General features: G+C 36.4%; 1 pseudogene; it reads right to left on the bottom strand.

Annotated features, from left to right (window-relative positions):
- LOC127678145 (mesoderm induction early response protein 1-like) lies at nt 1-27,114 on the bottom strand (annotated as a pseudogene).

The raw sequence follows: 27,114 nt of genomic DNA, 5'->3' as shown, positions 1-27,114 counted from the left end.
CTAAGAGTTAGTCATTTGTATTTTCTTTTCCTGAAACTTCCCATGTGAGACTTCTTCCTGGGAAAACTTAGAGGAGCCTGGACTTTCCCACTGCTGTTTATCCATGACTGTTTAGCAGGTCTCTCATTCTTTTTCACCCAAATCATTTTCATTTCTTGCAGTAATATGGGCAAGTTTTGGATCAGTGTTCAGATTAATTGCTTCATAACCATTAGTGTCCATTTCTGTAAGAAGTGGTTTCTTAGTTCTACCTGTTGGTCCATTAATGAGTAAGCCTTCAACTTTTCATTTACTTTGTTCAGTATTTCTCCTGGTCCAAAAGATTACTATTACTGATAGTTCCATCTTCTTTCTCTGACTGGCTGTTACTACTACTTGAGACAGTTGGGGGAGGGGATAGTGCTTGGCCAGAAGCAACACTTTCACTTTCATCCAAAAGTTAATCCATGTAATCCATTACACCAGAATGAAGATTATATTAATTTTTCCAAACCTTGTTTGCTGAGCAAAGAAATCATAGTGCCCAGATTTTTTTCCATATGAATGCTACATATTCACTGACTGATCTTCTTCAGACTTTATTAGCCTGAATCAGGTGAAAATATTTTCCATAGGCTTCAGCCCTTGCTAATATTTTCTGCATTCTTCCTCTGTCCACACATTAATTCCTATTTTATATGAGATCCTTCAGGGATTGCTTCTAGACCTTTCTTGTCCCCTGTTCTAGATCCATCCTTAAAAAAAAAAAACAATCACTTTATTTTCTGGTAAATATTCTGGATCCTAGAGAAGCTGATCATCATTTTCATAGACTTTTTCATTTTTTTCGAATCTCCAAACACCAACTGGAATCTCAGCTTGAAGCATGGAGCCCACCATGATTTCCTTTTTCAATCTTCTGAAGGAATATAATTTTCATCTTCTTCATATTGTTTTTTTATTTCACTACTGGTATCAAAATATTTACATCAACCTTCGTGGATTTCCTGAACATCTTGTATATTAACAGATTGTGAGAGATCTTCATTGGAAGACTGAGTTTCATCCTCCTGACCACATGAACGCTTTATATTCTCTTCTTTATATTCCCCCACTACAGTCATTCTTATCATCATTTTCAACCTTATCATCACCTTCACATTCCTCCTCCTCCTTCTATTCCTCCTCCTCTTCTTCACATAACTGAACTGTGCTTTCATAAAAAAAGAGGCTTAGTGTAAGACCCGAAAAATCCAAGGGCACCCCAGTGTCCCACTCCTCAGAAGGTGACACCCAAAGTACTCATGAGAAAAGGTCTTGATGCAATAGATAGAGGATTTTTATTCCAGAGGCTCTGGGGTCCACAGTCATACACTGCATAGGGGTAGAGGACTGTGGAATACCAAGTGCAGAATCGGGACAGCTTTTATGGGTTTGTAACAATGCCAGTGAATCACAAACCAATCATTCCTTATCATTGAGAACCTGTGTAGAGCGAGCCAATTGATTTCTACCACTCCATAGTTTTTAGGCCAATCAGTTTGGATTATCCAAGCCCACATTCTGTTGGCCAATCAGTTTCAAATTTTCTCGGTGTTCCATAGCCACAGGTAGTTAGCTCATTTCCTGTTGCCTTATGGGGCCAGGATCACTTACTCAAGACCCTTTTGCTTAGTTCCTAACAAAGAGTGGGCTCAAGGTATGTGACCTTTCATATAGTTTCTAACAAAGACCTGGGTCATTAGTGAGTTAGGCTCTATTTTTTTATCCTTTCATTCTCCATTTTTTCTCTTGTTAATATTTCTAATCTTAGAACGGAGGACTAAAGGTCAGTTTCCTCTAGGCTCAGAAGGCCCTTGTACTTTTGTGTAAGTACCATGATCTGGACTGCACTCGCTCGCTCTCCAACAAAAGCAGTAACCCTATTAATTATGCAAGGCCCCAATGTAAGCAAGAGGAGAAAATTACTAAGGGTCTGATCAAACTGAAAGCAGGGTGGCCAAGAGTACAAGATAATTGTCTTTCCTCTGAGTCTCAAGGTTTCCTTCGTGGTGGCATCTAATGTAGACTGAATCTCCAACCTGGAAGCAATGTGGGACTTGCAAGTCTCCTTCACCTGAGTAGACCTCTAGAAGCTGCTTCTTTGCTCACCACCTCACCCACTCGAGTACCTTGAGCCTAGAGAACAAAGGCCTGAAGATCATAAATGGTAGGAGAGCTATCCCATCATTAATGTCAGTGTCTGTGGTCTGGTGATGTTGGTGAGGGCTTTATTCATCAGGGTTTCAGTAACTGCTCCTGATGCCTTCTTATGCAGATCCAGTCACCTGTCTGGAAGCAGTGAGGAGTTTTTGGCATGCCTGGAACATTTAAGGCAGACAGTTTGAGCCAAATTTCATGTTGTGGGATACCTCCTGGAAGGGCCCAGTGTATGCCAAAGAAGTTGGGGTATCAAAGAGGATCTCTGGGGGGGGGGGTCAGGTTAAAACGGCAGGGGCTGTTCAGAAACAAGAGGAGAGGTACCACCCAGCCTGAGCCAGTCTCTAAGGTCAATTTAGTTAAGGCCTCTCATAGGGTTTGTTTGTTTTCTCTTCCTGTCTTGAGTCCTGGGGACAGTACATGCAATAATGTTTCTAATTAGTCCCAAATATCTCTGTCAATTTCTGACTTATCTTAGAAACAATAGCAGAACCATTGTCTGATCCAATTACCTTGTTCACTCTGAAACTCGGGAAATTTCTTCTAACCCTGGCAGCTGTTTCCTGCTTATTGGGGAAAGTCTCAAACCATCTAGAGAAAGTATCTATAAATCCTACAAGGTATCCATAACCATATTCTCCTGCCTTAGCTTTTATAAATTTTTAAATATATTACAGGAAGAAACAATGAAAAAATATTGATGACCTTAGATTATTTTCAGCGCTGAAATTGCAGATGGAAGGACACGCAGAAAGAAAGACAGTAATCAAAGTTGAATGCTGAATATTTTATTATTGTATTGAAGCTCCGGTTGTGCTCCCTCATGGCAGTGGAAGCACATTGTGAGGGAAATCAACTTCTTACTCAATTTCTGAAAAAAAAAAAAAACAGAAAAACTAATGTATTCATATTACAGAGCAGAAAAAGAAATCTCAGTCATAATATTTGATATTGGGTCTACGACAAGGATATCACTACACATTTAGTTTGGCTAATTTCTGACACATAAATTATGGAGTAGATTTTTCCCCTGCTACCTACCAGGGGATAAATATGAATCATACCTGTCACAGAATTCTGGTTTACTGAGGTCCCTGGGGTCTGCCAGATTGGGGACCTTGTGGTCGGCCTTGTGAGTTTCCTGGCTGAGGGGGTCTTTGCTGAGGACCTCCTTGTGGTCTTTGGCCTTGAGCAGGTCTCTGCTGTTGACTTTCTTGTTGGAGTTGTTCTTCAGATGATTCCTGCTCCTCACCTTCTTGTGGGGGTGGGCCTTGAGGAGGTCTCTCCTGTGGGCCTCCTTGTGAGGGTGGGCCTTGAGGAGGTTTCTGCTGTGGGCCTCCTTGTTGGGGTGGGCCTTGAGGAGGTTTCTGCTGTGGGCCTCCTTGTTGGGATGAGCCTTGTGGAGGTTTCTGCTGTGGGCTTCCCTGAGGGGGTGGGCCTTGAGGAGGTTTCTGCTGTGGGCCTCCTTTGTGGGGTGGGCCTTGAGGAGGTTTCTGCTGTGGGCCCCCTTTGTGGGGTGAGCCTTGAGGAGGTTTCTGCTGTGGGGCTCCTTCTTGGGGTTGTCCTTGAGGAGATCCCTGCTGCTGGCCTCCTTGTGGAGGTGGGCCTTGAGGAGGTCTCTGCTGTGGACCTCCTTGTGGGGGTTGGCCCTGCTGGTTCCCATTAGCAGGGGGTCTTGGCTGGAATCCTGATGGACGAGGCCTCTGGTTTTGGTTCTGGAGTTCTGAGTCATAAAAGCAAATAATAGATGAGTTTAGTTGTACTCACCTTTGTTCTCCTTTATGCCAAAGACACTTCCACATTTCTAGATAGTAACCTTTTATAGTTTCAATGAAAGCTCCTGTTAAACCATGGCCTTTGATGACCTAATGCAGATTATTCAGGAACAGTTTCCTTGGACTAATTAAAAGAGATAAATCAGTTCATATGTGGAAGTTCTCTTACTTCTTAGAGTTTAGGGAAAGTGGTCTTTTAATGAACTGAGGTCAAATCATTAAGTTTCATGGTAAAATCCATGCAGTTTGCTCAGAAAATTGGCATCATATGGAGAAATATTATCTGTGGAAGAAGAGTCTAAAAATCATAGCCTACATAGTTCTCACTTAATAAATTCATCACAGTTTGTATTTGATGGACTCAATATAATTCTCTCAGTATAGAGTCACAAAGAAAAGAGTCACTAACAATTACTTCTGTGCTTTTACTGCTGAAATCAACTGAAATAGATTCAACAAGGAGTTGGAAGATGACAATGAAAAAATCTTGTTTCCTTAGAAGTTTCAAATTAGGGAACTTCATCTAAATTTTATCTCCCATCACTATTCCTCTGTTTTAGAAAAGGTAAATTTCTTATTGTCAGGAATTTAAACTTCTGGCTTATTGTAATTTGTTGTCTATCCATTTACTGTTCCTTATTATCAAAGTTGGATCATTTCTGTCTTTAAATCTGTGAAACCTACATTCCCTAAGTAGTAAAAAGAGAAATCTTAATACAGTATAGAGTTATAAAACTTTCCCCTTCCTAAAGACACATAAGGAGATTAAAGAGTCTTGGTATTTGCTTTATACCAAATAGAGTTTTGATGGATGGCCACTGTATAGCAAAGCAAATGATAGACTCAAGGTGAGTTCACACATGCAACTACAATCCGAGAGGTGGCAAGTGACTTTAGCTACAATCTGTGATTTCCTGGGGGAATTTTAACTGTTAGGAAAATGACCAGGTAGCATTCATTTACAGTATCTCTGGTGACTATATCAATGAGGGGCAACGGCTAAGTTACACATAACATTATCCTTTTGGTTGTCTCTATTTTAGTTAGAATCTTGCTGCCTACAATGATTAAGCCATCTATCTATCTATCTGTCTGTCTGTCTGTCTGACTGTCTGTCTGTCTGTCTGACTGTCTGTCTGTCTGTCTGTCTTTAGGTCTATCTACATTTCTATCTCTGTGTGATTTAAATTATTTATCTCTTTCAAATTTTCTATCGTCTAAATTTTAGTCTTTGCAAATAAAATTCATAAGGTTATGCATTTGAGTAAAGGATAAAAATACACTCATAATGCATTGGAATGTTGAAACAGTGTGGAAAAATGAAAAACGGTAAGATGTTATTATTTTCCTGTATTACAGTTTCAGGGTTATTACTTGAGTTGTCATCATTCAAATGGCTCTCATATCTGTTTTTCTGTAGTCTTCCCTTGATCAACAGTAAAGCAAGGCTACTGGCATATGCAGTTTAGTTTTACTACAACAGTGCCTTCAAATCTGAGACTCTCTATTTTTATAAAGCATTGGGTGGTCTCATTCATCTCTCATTACCTGTCCTGGGTTCCATTTCTCTCCTCCCCTGAAGTGTTGTCTCCTGTGCTTTAAAGAGAGTCATAACATGCACACACATATTAACGTACCTTCACCAGGTTCCTGAGCAGAGCTCAGGGCCAACAGGAGCACTGTGAACAGGACCACCAGCATCTTGGTAGAGGTTCTGATGTTTCTCCCAAGTCTGTGCTGAAAGAAAAAGACAGTGCTTTTATAAGGATGATCAGAAGAATGTCACCATTGAATTCCACACTATGCTATTTCATACCTCTCAAAGCAGGAAATCGTGCATCCTTTACTCCAACCTGGGCTTTTTGCCAATCAGGAAGATGTAAGAAAAAGCTGCCAGTGTCCCTATTTTAATGGTACAAAAATAAGAATAATTTAGAAGAAAACCTTGTGTAAAAGACTATCCTAGATAGTGACGATAATGACTATTAATATATGAAATACTTTTTCTATTTGCTGACATTATCTCTGCGTCACTATTCATTGTGGTAGCAATAGTATGTATGTGTGTATACAAATATATATATATATATATGTATATATATATACATATATATATATATATATATTAATAAATATAAATGTCAGTGATGATTTTATTCCAAATGGAATGTGGCCAATTACTCTGATCAGTATATCTTAACACTATCATTTTTTTGTTTCCTTATATATTCTAGAGTTAAGTAATACTGATGGAGTTGAAGCTATTGATATAAACATTTCAATTATAGCAAGACATTTGGAATCACTAACCTTCTAAGAATGAATAACAGTGCCCACTATTTTCTTCGTATAGCCAAATAACAACAGCATTGTCTAGTGAAACAAGAGACCTATTAAATCACTAAAATCTCAGCAAAAGTGACCTCACAACACATATGAGGTTCACCTGGGTCCTGAATCTGTAATTTGGTGATGTGTTTTTTTGAGCATTTTACATTTCAAAAGTCCATAAACAGCTCCACTTTTTAAATTGTTCTATTTAATTTGCTTATGGATAGAATTATGGAGCTGAGCATGGAGAAAAATTTTATGTTCTCCTCCAAGGGGCAAATGAATGCTGTTATGATAGTTTACTTTTTTTTGAAAGTGCTAAATTTTTTATTAGATATATTCTTTATTTACATTTAAAATATTGCCTTCATTCCTGTTTCCAACCATGCTTCTTTATCTTCACATTATGCATATTCAAAATGAGGCTGGAATTGTTTACATTTTATGTTCCAATATTTTTGTCTATTTTTATTAAAAACATTTTCACCATATTTTTTTTCAAAAGGTATTCTTATGTGCCTAATATTCCTTACTTAAATTATCTTGCCTCTATTGTTATTTTTCAACATTTCTTTCTCATTCTTCTCTTCAAAGAATTATTTTTAACAACTCTTAACTCAGAATATTTGTAGAAATTTTTCTGTGTTCCCTTGGTTTAGTTGAGTGTATGTGGCATTTTTTGTCATGCTACCATAGAGGTAGTTTAGAAGGAGTTACATAAGAGAAAAACCCAGATGTGTGACCCATGTGTATTGTTATTCACTAGGTTCTGTGCTATACCTGTGAATGTCACTCAATTCTTTTCCACCTGATTGTAGAGAATAAAGCAGAAAAGTTCACTCATCGATGGACAGCATATACTACATTCTATGTGTCCCATAAATAATAGCTACTCTCATGGTAATATATATGCGGTATTTAGACCTGTACTCTAAAGGTATTTTAATTGAAGTTCACCAATAAACTTTGGTTATCCTAAAAAGAAGCTGTTTTTCCTGCTTTTGTTGAATTTATGAGAAGCCCAATTTTCTTAGACCAGAATGTAGTCTCTATTTGTCAACAGGCCATGAGCTGTAACTTTCATAAAAACTACATAGCAAGGGAGCATGAAGATAAGTTATCCTTTCCAGGTTGTCACAGAAAAGCACCATAGTCATGAGTCATGCCTTGTGCTAGGTTGTACTGACTTTTCACATGCCTGACAATTCCAACCTTTTCTTGACTTTTTGAAAATGGCAACATATATGTTGATTCTTCCAATTATCACTCTGTTCAGGATATTTCACTGACCTTTTCAGTTTCAACAATGTGTGAAAGATGTTAGTATATCATTAAACAAAAATATTATTTGTTACCTCAACAGCACAGCTGATGCAGGAAATATAGTAGACATAAGGGTGTATTTAATGCCTAATTCAAAATTAGAGCTTCCTTTATCTCATATAAGTAATATTGAACCATATCTCCTTAATGAACACAGTCTTTATTATATTTCCACCTCTGTGAAATTCATTCTTCCCTATAAGATGCTTCCTGAGGTTCACAATTTTCTGTTATATTTTTACACAGATCTGAGTTTCATCGGAGCGCTTTCTCAGGTGACAATCTGTGCTGAACTATGAATTGGATCCTGAGGAGCTTACTAGCTTATGTACAATTAAAAGCAATAAATCACCCTTGCCTAAAATCTGTCAGTATCCAGTATAAATGTAGAGGTTAGCTTCAGAAAACTCAGACACAAATAAACCAATCTAAATTGACAGGGATAGGATACTGATGATCGATCCTTACCTAAATGCCTATTGGTAGTGGATGGCAATTTGTTTGTGGAAGTATTAGTTTTCTTGACAAGTGTGGCTGCTGGTAAGTTGTCTATTGTCCACTGGATTGATTCACATCCACTAGGACAGACAACATGATATAGAGTTACTGGTATATAAAATTATAATAATCTGAAGAAATTATGTTTGGAAAGGGACATGTTGAAGAACTGAAGATAAGGACTGTAATGGAATTGTCAGGAAAATGATCACAAATAAATATGTCATGACTGCTTCAAGTAATAAATAAAAAATATACATTGCCCGCAATTTTATTTTTTATATATATCCTCTTTTTAGCTGACTGACATGTCCTATCCAACATATATCCTTTCCTTCTTCCTGCTCTCTGTACCTATTACAACTTAAATACACCAATCATTTTAAAGCCATGAATACCTTTAGACAGTAAATATGGGTTTTTATTCCCTGGGATGGGTTATTTCACTCAGTTTTAGTTTCATCAGTATTAATTCTTTATTGTAAATTTCATATTCTTCTTTCTTAAGTTCTCAATAGTTTTATATTTTGAGTATGCACCATATGTTCATTACTCATTCAGTAGTGAATGCACATTTAGTCTACTTCCATTTCCTGCATCTTGTAAGATGGCTTCATGATAAATGGGTTTGTATCCCCTTCAGAAAGTATAAAGTCCCTTGGCTCTATGTATAAAGGTGTTTTGGGCTGTATGAGGAGAATGCATTTAGCATTGTCAGAGAAATACAGAGATGTTCATTTTCTTCAAATACTCTGGTGTGAGCTGAGCTTCCTAACATAAATACACATAAATACTGCCTGAGACCTAGGGATTTAAGAATTTTCTGTGATATCCATGATCAAAAAGCTAAAATATTTTCCATCATACATTTCTATCATTTTCTCCTAATGATCTTTCATTCACTGATTTTCAAAATTATAAATATTATTAAGCATACTCATTTTTTCTAACTACTTTTTCTAGCAATTACTCATGATTCTGTTTTCAGTTAATGTGGCTGCATAACCCCTTGCAAATGATATACTCATTCCCTAATATCTCTGTTGTGGATGAGTGAGCCTTCTCTAATGATTTATAACACATTCATTGTCTACCATATCCACTAACTTTGCTCTCAGTTGCCTAATAATTTTCAGTAGAATGCACAGAACTATGTGACTTCCAAACCACTACCTGTTTTCCTGTTATCCAAATAACATGTATATTTTGTATATACATGTATATTTAACATATTTCACTTTCTTTTAACTTAGAAACTTAAGGATTCATGGTGAGTCATTTGTGTTGGATGCTATTTTCATGCGTGAAGACATTTAGGAATGTTTTCCTGAAGTTGTCACAGGTCACTGAGTAAGGGAGAGTTGTTCTGAAAAATGTGTCACTGATGCAGGCACAGCATCTAGGATATTCTGATAAAGCAAACACATGAAAGGACATGTGATAAAGGATTCTTTTCTAAGAAAATATGTGTATAGGTCTACCTGCAATTTTGTAGTTGAGCTCTATTATCTGGTTCCATAGAGAGAAATAGACCAGCAAGATTTTGGTGGTGTACTGAAGCTTCTTGCTAATTGCATGGACTATGGTTGACTGACTTGTTTGGAAAGTAAAAATAGAATTCCATACCCAGTGAAGTAGGATGAGCTATAATTACTGAGCTAGTTGTGCCATGGTTGTGTGTCTGTCGTCTGTTCTGTAATAGCCACAGACAAGAATATCTCCTGGTGTCAGTATGTGTCTCTCCTGCTGAGGAGAGCTGAGTTTGAGACCTGGATGTCTCTGCTTAGAAGTGATTCCACTGTTGATATTCTCCCCACTCTAACTAATTTTAATGCTGTTGTATCCATACAGTATTTTTGTGCTGATTGAGCTGGTACTGCTAAATCATGAACTCTTATGATTACTTCCAGAAAACACATATGAAAGTGGAAAAAACTGAGGTTGCAGAGTATATGTGACTTCATTTGTATGATACCATCGTAACTTCTCTTGACCTTTGATTGGTACTGCACTAAAACTGAGGTCTGAGCAAAATCAAAAAATGTTCCTGGCAATAACATAACTGACACAACAGCTGCTGGTATCTGATAACAACAGATTATGCTAAGTAAACAAGTATATTCAAGATCAATGGCCTCCTCTTTGATATATTTTGGTCCCTCTTTCTCGATAACTAGTTGCTGTACTCCAATTAGCTTCAAGGCCAATATTTTTCACACTCTCATGACGTTCTAAGGCTATGACCCAACCACACACCTTGCCTCAACCTTGCAGGTATTTTTTCCTAATACGTAATGCCTTGCTCTATATTTTGAGCATCTTCATATAATTACATGTGCCAAGATTTTGGAATGTATTCTCTGTAGTGATTATTTGCTGTTTTTTTTCTTACATGTTCTGCTCTGTTTTGTGTTTATAAGCAGTTTGGCTTTGAAAGGGGATGTGGTGTGATTTGGCAACTCTCCCTAAATATATGAAAATCTCAGAATTTCTCATTATTTTGGGATGTAGGATATACCTATGTGGCCCAGAAATTTCTTTCATATTATTACCAAAACTCTCTTCAACTGCAAGGACACTCTATGACATTGCTATCTTGCATCCTAATTCTTTATAATTCAATATAGTTTTTCATGTTCATGAGACACCTTAAAATGTTTTTGTTGCTACTCCATAATTATAATTTTGCTACTGTTATGTATACTAATATAAATGTCAGTGGCTTGTAATGGTCTTGGGGTTGCAATATAAAAAAGATATTTAACCCAGAAATGGGTTGTATTTCACAGTTTGAGAACAGCTGCCAAATGGAGATAGTACCAGCATAAGAGTCACCCACATGCAGACCTAACCTTCAGACAAGAGAGGAGCAGAGGGAGGCCATGGGAACCTGTGAGTGGGAATGGACGTAAGATCTTGGGGAAAAAAATCATCTATGCTCCATGTTAATTCTCCTAAATATCACCCTTCTTGTGACATTTGCCTGACCTTCTTCATTGCCAGAAAAGCACGAATAAGATTAATGCATCATAAAGAAAAATATCAACTTGGACAAAGATGATGAAAGACCTAAGAGCAAACATTATCATTCAAAAGTTCTCAGTAAAGACAGGAGTAATCTTGGCCAAAGTACTACGTAAATTATGCATAATGAATCCCTTATGCTTCAACTTTGATTAGAATTTAGATACAATAGCTATCATGCATCCAAAAATATTTTATTTTCACATATTAAAAGCTGTGGAATCTATGATGCTTGGGGCCAGCCCCAGTGGGATTTTCTTTATTGTTGGTTCCTCTTGAGACAGGTGAGGGGCAAGAACATCACAAGAAGGGAAGACTTTATCTTATGAGGTATAGAATTAACAGTTTGTCTTATAAGATTATTAGGGTTGCGGTATAATAATACAGAATTTACTTAGCAAGTCTAAGTTACCATGCCACTATATCTATTATGCAGTCTGTGATCTTCTGAGGCCAGAAACTGCAGTTAAGGACACTTAGCACCTCTTCATACACAAGGAAAGATTGATTAAATAGCATTTGTACTTCATGACTCTTAACTTTTGACCCACTAGGTAGAAATCACAGGGGGAAAGGGGACATTTTGGGAAGTAATTTATAGGCTTTATTACTAAGTTCTAAACAGTTTCCTAAGAAAGTTATCTAAGGGGAAGTGCAGAAAGATCCTATGAGGAGGGAAAGGAAAAATTAATCTGACTTTTTTCATCTGTTTGTATTTAGTACTTAAAAATCTTTGAGAATGCATGATCACAGGTTAAAACGTTCATCACCAGTTCACACAAAAATCAAATCATAAATTGAAATAGATGTTTAAAATAGAGAATGTTGATATGCATAACAATCAGCAGTAATTATGTAGCTAAATATCCATCACCTAGCACTCTTCCACAGGCTAATTGACGGTTGAAAACCATAACTAAGTTATTAGTGGAATTTTGTATAGATAAGACCAGTCAATATTACATCTTTCTTCTGTCCTATCACGTATAATAAATCCATAGTTCCTTTTTTATGACCTTTAGATAATTGATTTACAACATTGGGAATGTGATCTGAGTAGGAGAACTTCTAGTTACTTTTGAAGAGCAATTGATTTGCGACACATGGGGGATGGCATGATTCTAATTACAATTTTGACAATTAGAAAAGGACCTATTAGGAGTCCCAACATAAAAGAGATTAATAATTATTGATATATTTTTGGAATACATATATTTTTATAATTAGGTTCAAGAAGTCATCCATTTCTCAATATAGCATAACTTGTACACAGAACATTTTTGTAGAGCTACAGAAATCTGTTCAAAAGATGTGGGCTAAAAACTAGTGATTATTATATATGTTTAATAACAACAGGAAAGCTTATTAAGAGCAGGAATGTTCCTTAAAGGAATTCTCTTAGATGTTGCAGATGTGGGCAAATCTCTCATAGATTAATCCCTATCAGACCATCTAAGGAAAACAACCTAGTTAATAAATTATTGCATTGGGGCATCTATCAATGTGTAATATTTACAGATAACATATTAATTGAGGATCACTCACTAAGTGTGTTATAGACCAAGAGATTTGGAGATTACAAATCCAGCACATAGGTTTGAATTGGTGCACCAACACTTCCTAGCTTCATAGTTTTCTGTTTGTTTATCCTTCAGTATTTTTTTCCCTTAGGCCAATTTGTTCTCTATTTCTGTGGTTAAATCTATTGTTTAAATATATGGAGATTTTGTACAAAGGGGCTGGTTTTAAGTCATTTCTGTATGTTCTTTACTTATACAAATGCAACTCAATATTATCACTATCAACTTCACTTATGCTGACACCAGCACACAAGACGCAGAAGACCTTGGATTTTAACAACGAATGTTCTGTTTCCTGAAGCCAAGTGAGTGGATGTAGGTCTGCTTGCAGTGAAGAAGGCTGAATTCTCATAAGGGCCAAAAAACAATAGAAAATCTATGTGTCCTCTGCTTGTAAATCTCAAGAATCTTGTAATTGTACTATCTTTGTACTCCTCAAATGTTCTTCTCCTCCCTGTCCTTTGAGCCAACTTTGAAAAATAATCTTCAATATGATGGGTTCTGCTGAGCTATGTCAATGTCATCAATTCAAGAGCAACTAAGAAGTTTCAGAAGGCAGTAGTAACACATTCCTGGGAACTGTGTTCGAGTGGGCTTAATTCATCGACTGACTTCATCCATAAAGAATATTCAAGATCAAACACATTTCTTTTATCTATTTTAGCTCTTGAGAAAGTCTAGTCCTCAAATTGGAAAACATTTCCTTGAAGGTTCCTTTGTGTTGCCCTAATTATAAAAACACAGTATTGAATAGAGGGTGAATAATTTCATGTGGTACAAATTAAGTGAGTTTCTCTGAAAAAAGGTGAATTGACAAAGTTATTCCAGAGCAACATGGCCTACTGGCACCTGGAAGGTTTGTGACTGTGGCGGTAGCTCCCCCTAACTGAGAAATTGCTACATACAAAGAAAAGTAAGCGTGATGACTGTATAACTTCAATGCACCCCTATTTTGTCAAAACAAGGCCTTTGAGAGAATGTTGCTGCATTGTCTGTTCACCATCATGAGGCAGTGCTTCAAGAAAGCCAGAAGGGAAATATAAAATGTCTTTGAGTAACAATCTTGAATCTTTCAACATGATCTCAAGTTATTTGCCCATGTTAGAAGTCAAATATGGTTATAAGACTCTCATCTGGAATAATGACATGTGATCTCTTTCAGTAATAATCAGGAAGGAATCAAACCAGTGATACGCATGTCAGCTCTTTGAGATATCCTTTTACAATTCAAATTCCCTTTGTTTCAATTTGGTTAATGGAGTAAAAAATTATTCCAAGCTGCCAGGTTCTTTGGGGCTGAAAGAAATCATGGAAATCAGATAAAAAATGGCAATTCCCATGTTTTTCATGAGGCTTAGGTTATACACATGAATAGAAATATTCCTGTGAAATTGATCAACCAGTCATATACTCCATCACAGACCCTACAGCCATGCTTAGAAGATACATATAGTCTCTTTTGCTCTCTCTCTCTCTCTCTCTCTCTCTCTCTCTCTCTCTCTCCCTCTCTCTCTCTCTCTCTCTCTCTCTCTCTCTCTCTCTCTCTCCTTTTTTCTTTCTGTCTATATCACTGTCCCTGTCCCTCTCAGTGTCTCTGTCTATCTGTCTCTCCCTGTCTCTCTGTCTGTCACTCTCTGTCTGTCTTGTTTTCCTTTCTCTCTGTCTCTATGTCTCCATCTCTGTGTACCTCTCCCTTTCCCTTTCCCTCTCCCACTCCCAATCTCTCTCTCTCTCTCTCTCTCCCTCTCTCTCTCTCTCTCTCTCTCTCTCTCTCTCTCTCTCTCTCTCTCTCTCTCTCTTTCTCTCTCTCTCCCTTTTCCTCTCCCACTCCCAATCTCTGTCTCTCCCTCCCTCCCTCATCCCCCCCTCTCTCATATAACTGGTGATAATGTCAGCACTTCTTAGGTTCTCTCCAACTGCTTTGACCATTAAAGAATTGATAACAAATTGTTGAGTCTTTAAGCATTAGGATCTTTGATATCTCTGTGTTTCTCACACAGTTTCCATTGTGTCTAACCTGACTATTTTAATGTTTCTATGCACATGTTCTTGTTCTCATATTTATCTCTGCTTATCCCATATTTCCCAATCAGCAATTACTAGACCAAAGATATATTTGTAGTGTAAAAAACATTATTTAGTGTAGGGATACATGGAATCTACTTATATATGAATTTCAGGAAATGTTGTTATACAAAATAATTATTTTTCAATCTCTTGTACACTCTCTGTCTTTCTCTGTCTGTCTTGTGCCTACATCAATCTTGTGTGTGTCAATATTGCCTCTTTGTTTTGCAAGGATATTTTTGTTTCATTAAAATTAAACATTCACCAGTGTTAAGGTTAACACTGCTCATCATAATCATGCAACCATCTTGGACTCAAGGTGGATACTTCATTTTATTTTCTAGTTGTGCTAAAGAGAGTACTGCATCCTCTGTCAACCCAATACTAGAGAAATACAGCTAACATAACCACTTACGTGAAGGCCATCTTGATATTTTTGACTGTAATGTATGTGAGACAAATATTTAAGAGTATTTTAAAGGTGATGAACTAAAATATATTTAATATATTTTTGAATCAACAAAAAATATGCTTATTTAATGACATTCTTAAAAAGCCAGAGGAGACACAATCTGCTTTCAGAAAAATTAATGCCCAGTCTACTAAAGGGGAAGTGTTTTTTTTGTTGTTGTTCTTTTTTTTAGTATGCATATAATAATAATACATACAGCAATCTCATTCTAAAGATATTTTTTAAAAACTGATCATGTATGCTTTATTTATACACAAACACACCCACATCCATATATATATATATATACATATTTTTGTTAGGGTTTTTACTTATTTACATTTCAGAGTGTCCTCTTTCTTGATTTCTCCCCCAGAAAATATCTATTCTATCCCCCCTCCTCCAGATTCTATGAGGGTGTACCCACCCTTTCTGCCCTCCCATTCTCTTATACCATGGCATCGAGCCTTCACGGAACCAAGGACCTCCTCATGAATTTAGGCCCAACAACACCATTCTATGCTACATATATGACTGGAGCCATGGGTCTCTACATGTGCACTCCTGGGTTAGAGGTTTAAATTCTGAGGTCTCTGGTTGGTTGATATTGTTGTTCCTCCTATGGGATTGCAAACCCCTTCAGCTCCTCAGACTCCTAGAGTCAGCGTCTCTAACTCTTCCATTGGGGAACCATGTGATCACTTCAATGGTTGACTGCCAGCATCCACCTCTGTATATGTCATGGTCTGGCAGAGCATCTCAGAAGACTGCTGTATTAGGCTCATGTCAGCATGTACTTCTTTGGATTTACATTGGTGCCTGTGTTTGGTGAGTTTATTTGGGTTGGATGCCCAGGTGAGGCATTCAATGGATGACTTTCCTTTAGTCTGTGCTCCAATCTTCCTTTCTGTATTTTCTCCTTAGAGTATTTTGTTGCCCTCTCTAAGAGGAGCAACACTTTTATATTCCTTCTTCTTGAGATTCATGTAGTCTATGAATTTTACCTTAGGTATTCTGAGCTTTTGAGCAAATATCCTGCTATCAAGATATACATACTGTCTTCATCAGTGTTTCTATTCCTGCACAAACATCATGACCAAGAAGCAAGTTGGGGAGGAAAAGGTTTCTTGAGCTTACACTTCTTACACAGTACCAAGTCCAGACACAGCACAAAATACAACTCTGGCTATCTCTGGAACACACTCTCTGTGCTCTCAGAAAACACTTCCAAGAAGATTTCATCTCAGTGATGCTGGTCTCTTCTTAATCACCGCTAATTTCTTAGCTCCAGCTAACCAGCATCAATAGGCCCAGTAACACAAAGGTTTGCTTTAGTGGTTCTGGCATCTTGTTACTCACAGCTGATTCTTCAGCCCCAGCTAACTAAAACCAAAGAATCTTCACAATCAAAACATGGCCAATGTAAGAGTCTTTAATCTTCCCTCTAAATTTCACAAGCCAGGCCTCCATCTTTTTCCCTGTTCATAACATTGTCTTCCAAGCTCCTACAGAACTTTTTATAGAGCTCTTAATATTCTAATGGCTTTTCTAGCTCAAAGTTCCAATGTCCTTCCATGATCCTCCCCAAAACATGGTCAGGTTGTCACAGGAATACCCCACTATGCTGGTACCAATTTGTCTTAGTCAGGGTTTCTATTCCTGCACAAACATCATGACCAAGAAGCAAGTTGGGGAGGAAAGGGTTTATTGAGCTTACACTTCCACATTGCAGTTCATCACTAAAGGAAGTCAGGACTGGAACTCAAGCAGGTCAGGAAGCAGGAGATGATGCAAAGGCCATGGAGGGATGTTTCTTACTGGCTTGCTTCCCCTGACTTGCTCAGCCTGCTCTCTTATAGAACCCAAGAATACCAGCCCAGGGATGGCACTACCCACAAGGGTCCCTCCCCACTTGATCACTTATTGAGAAAATGCCCCAAAGCTGGATCTCATGGAGGTAATTCCCCAGCTGAAGCTCCTTTCTCTGTGATAACTCCTGCCCATGTCAAGTTGACACACAAAATCAGCCAGTACACATACCAAGTTTGTTTGTTCTTTTGTGATTGGGTTATATTACACAGAATGATATTTTCTAGTTCTACTATTTTGCCTGTGAATTTCATGCAGTTATGTTTTAATAGCTGAGTATTTAGTTCATTGTGTAAATGTACCACAATTTCTGTATCTTTTCCTCTGTTGAAGGATATCTGGATTCTTTGCAGCTTCTGGCTATTATAAAGAAGGATTCTACAAATACTCTTTTTCATGTGTCCAGGTTATATGTTGCATCATCTTTAGGATATATGCTCAGGAGTCATATAGCTATAAACTCAGGGCATAACATGTCCAATTTTCTAAGGAAACACCTGACTGATATCCAGAGTACATGTACCAGCTTCTAATACCATCACCAATGGAGGAGTTTACCTTTTTCTCCACATCCTTGCCAGCCTCTGCTGCCACCAGAGATTTTGATCTTAGCCATTCTAACTTGGATGAGGTGGAATCTCAGGATATTTATGCATTTCCCTGATAACTTAGAATGTTGAACATTTTTTAAATGCTTCTCAGCCAATTGAGATTCCTCACTTGAGAATTCTTCTTTTAGAACTCTACTCCGTTTTAATAGGTTTATTTGGTTCTTGGAGTCTAATTTCTTGAGTTCTTTGTATATATTGGATATTAGCCCTCTATCAGATAAGGGATTATTTGTTGGTGGCAGTTTTTTCCTGATGATAGTGTCCTTTGCCTTAAAAACAGTTTTCAATTTTATGAAATCCCATTTGTCTATAGGTGAACTTGGAACCTGTGCTATTGGTATTCTGTTCACGAAAAATTTCCACTGTGTCAGTGTGGTTGAGGCCCTTTCCCACTTTCTGTTCTATTAATTTCAGATGTGTGTATCATTTTATGGTGTAGAACTAGGGGTAGCCATCAGAAAGTCCCAGATGACTGGAAATCAAGAGATGTGTAGGATGCAGTAAGGATGGCATAAGCTGAAATACACAATAAAAAGGAGGGAGAACCTGTAGAAAGCATACAGAGAGTTTAAGCTCATCCTCTCATTGAGTGATGGGCCCAACAAGTCATGTCAAGAATTTTAACCCATATTTGTTATTTCTAAAGAAAATGCAGGGACCAAGAGTGGAACAGAGACTAATGGAAAGGCTATCCCGTGACTGGCCCACCTGGGGATACATAACATATGGAGCCACCAAACACAGACACTATTGCTGACACCAAGAAGATCTTGCTGAAAAGGTTCCTAATATTTCTTCATGCTGAGAGATAACAGAGGACTATGACTAATACAGATTTGGGTTCTTGTAGGCAGCTATTGGATTGAGCATAGGACTCCGTTGAAACAGTTAGGGGAAGGCCTGAAGAAGCTGAAAGGTTTGAATCCCTGTAGGAAAAACATTATCAAATAAACAGATACAAAGCTCCCACAGAATAAACCAAGAACCAAATACTATACAAGGAGGGACCCATGAGTATCTAAGTATGTGCAGCAAATGATGGCCTTATTTAACATCAATGGTTGGTGAGGGCCTTGGTTCTTTGAAGGCACTATGTCCCAGGTAAGGGGAGTTCAGGTTGGTAAGTTGGAAGTGGGAGTGTGCTTGGGTGAGCTCCCTCAAAGTAACAGTGGTCAGGAAGATGGGATTTTGGTGGGAAAACCTGGAAAGTAAAAGATACATTTGAAATATAATTAAATAAAATAACCAATTTCAAATCCTTCCCATCGTTTTATTGTCCACGGAGACAGTGGCTAGAAATTCTATGGTCTTAGAACTTAACTGTTAGATCTAAGCACCAAGAATTAAGATTTGATATCATCAATATGTGGATCATGTGAAAATTTTATAAAGGGACGGCGACATAATTATGATGATGATTGAGAAATAAGTGAAAACAACTGTGATAATTAATGAGTTCTTAATAAAAGGTAAGAGGGGTTTATATCCCTCTGGTTTTTCTCTCCTTGTGATGACCCATCACAGAACTTGAGAATTCAAACTAGTGCCCTAATTTCCTTTCATGTTTATTTCTTTCAGAAAATATGTATGAAGACAATGAAGGCCTTGCCATAGCTTACATCTCAAATAATGTGATCATAGTTTAACTTTGTTATACGAATGCTATTACAAGTAAACCGTTTCTCACTCCATCTCTATGTATGCATGTGATTTAGTCTCTTACTTGAATATATTAGACACAGTTTATGAGGACCTAGGACCATAAATCAACAAATCCTCTGCCTTTTGAACTATGTATATCCACTAACCAGCTGCCAGTGTACACACAGTTGATTATCTTCTAAGAGAAATTCAGTTTGTATATTAAAATTACATATATGTACATGTATACTGTATATAACATACATATTACATAAACATAGGTTTTTAATTCTCTAAATTGAACATCACAAACAGCATAATTTATTTATTAGTTTTGTACATGGAGAAAAATTCCTGTGATATTCCAAAAGTTTAGAGCAAGTTTTCAATACATATTTGAGTCTAACAATACTGAATTATGACGTTATTTCAGGAATATGTTGAAGGGAACTGAAGGTTAATTACCCATTGAACTATGGTTTTGAAGATGGTTAGGAACACTTGCTATTCTTGCAGAGGAAACAGGTCTGTTTCCCATCATTCACACTGCTGCACACAATTGCGTGCAACTATAGCTTCAGAATGTTTAGTTTCCTTTTCCAGTCTTTAATAGAAATGCATTCAAGAAATGCTAACACCCAATATCAATCAAACACTTCTACGCATATATTAAAATACGCTTTTAAAAACTTGATCTACAAAATCATAGGTCACCATGAAGCAATAATGAAGTTATAAATTATCAAAGGCAAACCTATGAATTTATAGTATTTTAAAATCTATAAATACATCAATTTTGGGAATGTTTAATTATACACTTAAGGATGTTATTTAGGAAAAAAGCATAAGACACTGTTTGAATTAAATATAGCATTCTAATTTCCAAATATGTAGGTTGGCTTGCTTTTGTAAAATAGCATAATTCCATAAAGTATTTTTCTTTATTAGCCAGCATATTTTCATGTGCAATATATTCTATTGTTACAAATCACCATTTTAACTGATGAGTAAATCCACTGAAATCTTACAACGTTTCATACTCATGTAATTTGTGTATTAGCATGCTTCTTTTTTTCTTCATCATAGTAGCATCATCTTATAGTCTCACCTCTCCTGATGTGGAAATCAAAGGGATTAAATTATTTCTGCCTCTACTGAAATACTCTAGAAAAATCCCCATCTTTCTTTCTAAATATATATGGCTTATTATATCGTTTTAGGTACTGTAATTTACTACTCCAAATTGTTGAATAATTATTAATTTTATTTAGAAGAAAATCACACTTATTTTTGAATCACAAAACAAATATACCATAGCATCCCTTCCTAGAAATATTATTGATTTTTTTATGCAGAATTTTTCTTATCTTTTCTAATTTTAGTTTGTATATATACAAGTCCTATAATGTTAACTTTATTTCATGAAAAATTTTTATGGAGAAAATGGTTAAAGTTTCAGAGCACTGGTTTTTGAGCACTCAAGAGTCTTTGGGTTCCGTGTTAGTTTGAATAATTGTGGTCTCTATATATAATTTTTCAGAAGAACTATTTGTTTTTGTTTAGAGTATTATTATTAACTCCTCTATATTTACTTACCCATCATGAAAAACTCTACAAAGACCTCATGCATCTGCCTCCAGGAAAAAGAGGAGAGATGCCAGTCTTGGTAATTTTTTATTTCATTTTATTGTTTTTGTAGTTAAAATTTTTTGGTTTTTTTATTTTTATTTTCTTTTTTACTGAATATTTTCTTTATGTATATTAAACGTTATTCCATTTCCCAATCCCATTCCACCAGAGATCCTCTGTCATAACCCCCAAGCCCTGCTTTGATGAGGATGTTCTCCACTCCCGACTCCCCAACCAGGCATTCCCCCTACACTCTGGAATGGAGCTTCCACTGCACCAAGGGCCCCTCCTCCCACTGATGCCAAGCAAGTCCATCCTCTGATACATATGTTGCTTTAACCATTAGTTCCTCCATGTGAACTCTTTGTTTGATGATTTAGTCACTGGGAGCTGTAGGGTGTCTGGTTGGTTTATATTGTTGTTCTTCCTAAGAGATAGAAATCACTTCAGTTTCTTCAATCCTGTTTCTAACTCCTCCACTGGAAGTCTCATGCTCATTCGTATGGTTGGCTGTGAGAATGTGCTCTGTATTTGTCAGGCTCTGGCAGAGCCTATCAGGAGACAACTATAACAGTGTCCTGTCAGGAAGCACTTCTTGGCATCCACAATAATGTCAGGGTTTGCTGTATGAGATGAATATCCAGGTTTGGCAGTCTTTAGTTGGATTTTACTGGAGTCTCTGCTCCAGACATTGTCTCTGAATATCCCAAGTGTTTTGATTCCCCTTCTAAGAATGACACAAGAATCTACTCGCCTTCCTTGTTCTTGAGCTTCATGTGTTCTGTGAATTCTATCTTGAGTTTGTCGAGCTTTGGACTAACATATACTTATCAGTCAGTGCATACCATGTGTCATCATTTGCTATGGGGTTACCTCAGTCAGGATATTTTCTAGTTCTAGATATTTGCCAACCAATTTCAAAAACTCATTGCTTTTAAAAGCTTATTAGTACTCCATTGTTTTAATTTACTACATTTTCCTCTATCAGGTCCTCTGTTGAAGGATACCTGCATTCTATCTTGCTTCTGGCTTTTATAAATAAGTATGCTTTGTATTTCCATGATGATTAAAAGTGGAGCATGTGTCCTTATAATGTGTTGGAGCACCTTCTGGCTATATATGTGCAGGAGTCTGGTAGCTGGATCTTCAGGTAATATTATGTACAATTTTTTTTTGAGAAACAACCAGACTGATTTCCTGAGTGGTTATAACAACTTGCAATACCTACAACAATGGCAGAGTGTTCCTCTTTCACCACATTCTTGCCAGCACATGATATCCCTTGAGTTTTTGCTCTTGGCCAATCTCACTGGGGTGAAGTGGAATCTCAGGGTTATTTTGATTTGTCTTTCTCCGATGTTGAAAATTTCTATATGTGTTTCAGAGCCATTGGATATTTCACAGTTGAAAATTCTTTATTTATATCTGTACCCGTTTTTAATAGAGTTCACTGATTCTTTGGAATCTAACTTCTTGAGTTCTTTGTGTATGTAGGATATTAGCCTTCAATAGGATGTAAGATTTGTAAGCATATTTTCTGAATCTCTTGCTTGTCATTTTGTTCTATTGGCAGTGTCTTTTGCCTTACAGATAATTTGCAAGTTTATGAAGTCTCATTTCTCTATTTTTGAACTTAGGAAATAAGCCACGGGTGTTCTGTTCATGAAATTTTCTTGTGTGACCTCGTGTTTGAGGCTCTTCCCCACTTTCTGTTGTACTACTTTCTGTGAATGTGCTTTTATGTAGCGGTCCTTGATCGACTTGGGCTTGAGCTTCCTACTTGAAGATAAGACCGGATGGCTTTTCATTCTTCTAATGATGACTTCCAATTGAACCACCACCATTTGTTGAAAATGATACCTTCTTTCCACTGGGTGCTTTTGACTCCTTTGTCAAATATCAAGTGAGTATAGGTATGTGGGTTATTTTGGGGGGACTTCAATTCTATTCTATAGATCTACCTGCCTATCTCAGTAAAAATATTACACAGGTTATATTACTAATGCTCTGTAATTCAGCTAGGGGTTTCTGATTCCCACACATGTTCTTTTATTATTGAGGAAACTAATTTCCATCCTGGCAAATTTTTCTTTCTAACTCTATGAAGAATTTTATTGGGATTTAATGCTGATTGCACTGATTCTGTAGATTGCTTTTAGCAAGATGGACATTTTTCTTTTAGTTTAATGGGAATTCTGGATTTTATATCCTCCTGGCAAACAAGAATGGTCTAAATATAGGCACACACATTAATTTAATTTAATTCATTTGTTCTGGATTATTTGAATTTGAACTAGAATAGGGAATATTAGTCACTGACTCCACAGTAGAGAGCACAATGATAATCATTGCCTGTTTGAACAGGTATGAATTATCTATGTTTGTGGCTTCAGATAGAGAGTTCAACAGACAGATATACCAATATTAATAAAATATATCGAAAGAAAATGTGTACTAATACTGCTAGCCACATGTATGGCAAACACGTCATTTTTTTCCCTCAACTTTTCCAGTCTGATTACTTACGAATCATTAGTAGCAGATGCATAAGTAGGTGTGTGAGACTTTTCAAAACTATGATCAATCAATCAGTGATTATTTCAGTTTTGCAAAAACACAAAAGACGTGTAGAAAAATGCTACGGAGGAGCTGGAGAGATGGCTCAATGGTTAAGAGCACTGACTGCTCTTCCTCAGGACCTAGGCTTGACTCCCGGCTCCCACCCACCTGTAACTTACTTTCAGGGGATCTGATGCCCGCTTCTGACCTCTGCAGGCACCAGGTAGATACAGGGTAAAGAGACGTATATGAAGGCAAACACTTAAACACATAAAATAAAAATAATGTTAAAATATATTATGAAACAAACAAACAAAATTTATCTGTGGCTCTGGGAAGAGAGCAAAATGGACAGACTATATAGACTATTTAGCCAGTCACAGGAAACTCATATTCTGCTTACATGGGCTCCACTGAAATCTTGAGTGAGTTTTACTGCTTGGCAGGGTAGAAAAGGCCTTGTATAAGCAACACAGTATTCTAGTTACTTCATTTGCTTTAGATTGTTTTAATTTTCAAAATGGATGTGATGCTGTGTTTTGTGTTCCTATTATTCCTCTGGGAGAGAGGTAAACATGAATGTTTTCCAGTTTTCCTGCTCAAGGATATGCTAATTTGTGAAAAGGGTTTGTCTTTGTGTTTTTGGAAAAGGTAATTAAGGGATTTATTACTTCCATATTTATATGCATCAGATTTGATAGAGGAAAATGTCCTGAAAACTAGATTCCAAAGAATCAAACTAAAAATTTATCTTGATGATAAAAAAAATTATTTTGAGATTTATATATTACAGAATATAGAGTCTTGGCGAATCTCCTCATAAGACATGATGAACTGACCTGTTTAAACTCCTGATTTCTTGGTTTTTCATAAATATCCAGTGAGGGCACAGACATAAGAGACTAATACAAATGCTGGTGTGGCCTTCTTAAGGTCAGCCAACTCCTCCATTTTACCTCAACTCCCACCCTTCAAAACTATTTCAATGCCCATATTCAGTTTGAAGAATTTATAAAGATTTGTAGTTCCATTTCCCAGATATTAGGGAATGGGGTTGCTATTAAAGGTTGTCTTTCTAGGCAATGCAGAATTGGTCATAATTGGAACCAGGAGGAATAGTTAGATTTGATTGCATAGCTGTAGTCCCTATTGATAGAAATCTTCTTAATTGTTACTAAGTCATATTTTTTAAATATTACATAATTTATTTTGATGCAAAATAAAGGGTTTCATTGGTGTAAATTTCTTGTATTGATTCAAATTTTTGTAAGTACAATGATTAGACCCAGTACTTCTATAACTCTATTTTAATTTGAACTGAGGTGTTTTAACCTGTGTGTTTAGGACCAATTAGCAAATTCATAGCTCTGAGTTTATTGTTAGTGGGTTTTCAAGATTTTAATTAAAAATAGCTGAGAGTAGTTAAGGTACAACAGTCCAAATTACTTTACATAGATAGTTGCTTTTCAAGACCATCAGAAAGCTCCAGAATGTGACATTTAATGTTACTTATTCCTTTGTTGAGACTGGTTTGCTCCTGAAAATATTCCTTCTCTTTTTATCACTATTGTTGTATAATACAGCTGGAGAATAGTTAATTCCCCAGAAGTTCTTTTATTGTTGAGGATAGCTTTTGCTCTCCAGTATTTTTTGTTATTCCAAATGAATTTGCAAATTGAACTTTCTAACTCTACCAAGAATTTCTTTGGGATTTTAATGGGCATTTCACTGAATCTATAGTTTCTATTTTGCAAGATGGACATTTGTATTATATTAATGTTGTAATTGATGAACCTGGGAAAACATTCCATCTTCTGAGATCATCATTTTCTTTCTTTTTTAGAAATTTGGACCGTACAGATTTTCATTAGCTTGGTTATAGTTACACCATGATTTTTTAAATTTTTATGACTATTGTGCAAGCTGTCATTTCCCTAATTTCATTCTCAGCCTGTTCTGGAAAGTTATTGACTTGATTGAGTCAATTTTATATACAGCCAGAATGCTGAAGTTGTTTATATATATATATATATAATGTGTTTCATTTTGAACCAATAGTATCAAATTTGACAAATTGGATTACAACTGGAAAAATATGAAAATTCTTAAAATCATTACTTTTTTATGAAAATTAATATTGCTGTTGTCAATAGTTACTCCTTGGTAGTTGCAATATGGCATCATCTTGTGCCCTTCCATTTCTGTTGTCTTAATAGAAATGATGAGAAATCTTATAGTCCACATGATAGTAACTGAACAGGATTTTATTTTGCTTGATAATTCTACTCACTTAAGCTGATGGTAATTTTTTCTTCCAAATTAATTTATAAAATTATAGCCAATATGAACCAATTTGTAATCTGAATATCATGGTGAAATTTAGAAGGCCCAAATTATTTGTGGTAAGTAGAAGCTTGAAATTAACACATTTTAAAATTCTTTATGAATGAGTTTACCACCTGGATAAGAAATATGTCTAGGTTAACTATACTGATATTTAAAAATTCATTTGAAAAACCTTTGCAAAATAAAATGTAAGCTTAAAGACTCAGAGTATGATTCCTCATTTAAAGTTTACCAACTATACAAGTTAAGAACATTATACAAGCTTTTTTGTATTAAGAAAGGACAGCTCCGTCAAGACATACATACTATAAAAATCTTTCATATACAGTAAAGAATCTGGAAAAATACAGAATGTATTTTTAAAAGGCATGGTAAAAATATGGAAAGACATCCTTGATGTCTACAAGTTTACAAAAACAAAACTGACTTCATGTATTATCTTCTGTATCAAAACTGCATTTAACCTATCATATAAAGCCTGTTCACAGTCTTTCATATGAGCTCCTTTAGGAATTTCTTCTACACCTTTCTCACTCCCTGTTCTAGATGTATCCTTAAGAACGACCATCACTATATTTTCTGGTACATATTCTGGATCCCATGGAAGCTGATCATCATTGTCATAGACTTTTTCATTTTCTTTAAATCTACAAAAGCCAACTGGTATCTCAGCTTGAAACATGGAGCCCAACAGAATTTCCTTTTTTCAGTCATCTGAGCGAATATAATCTTCATCTTCTTCAGATTCTTCTTCTATTTCACTACTGGTGCCAAAATATTTACATAAATGTAAGTGTATTTCCTGAACATCTTGGGTAGTAACAGATTGTGAGAGACCTTCATTGGAAGACTAAGTTTCATCTGCCTGACCACATGAAACTATTATATGCTCTTCTTTATATTCCTCACTACAGCCACTCTTATCATCATTATCATCAGCAGCAGCATCTTCACATCCTCCTCCTGCTGTTCCTTCTCATCTTCTTCAGGTAACCAAAGTGTGCAGTCATAAACATTGAGGTTGAGAATCTCATGGATTGGCATGTCACATTCAATTGTAAGATCCTCTATTTCAGAACGGAAGCTTGACTCTCCTTCCAACATTTCTTCTTTTTCTAATCTTTCTCATCATCAAAACCATGCACCTGCATGTCAGCTGATGAATCAAACTCATGGTTCTCTAATATTGCTGAGCCTCCAGGCCTTGAAGACTCAACAGATGGCTCCACCAT

This window comes from Apodemus sylvaticus, chromosome 2 (genome assembly GCF_947179515.1).
Source record: "Apodemus sylvaticus chromosome 2, mApoSyl1.1, whole genome shotgun sequence".
Classification (NCBI taxonomy): domain Eukaryota; kingdom Metazoa; phylum Chordata; class Mammalia; order Rodentia; family Muridae; genus Apodemus; species Apodemus sylvaticus.
The sequence above is the reverse complement of the archived record's forward strand: the minus strand, read 5'-3'. Positions and strand labels throughout refer to the sequence as shown.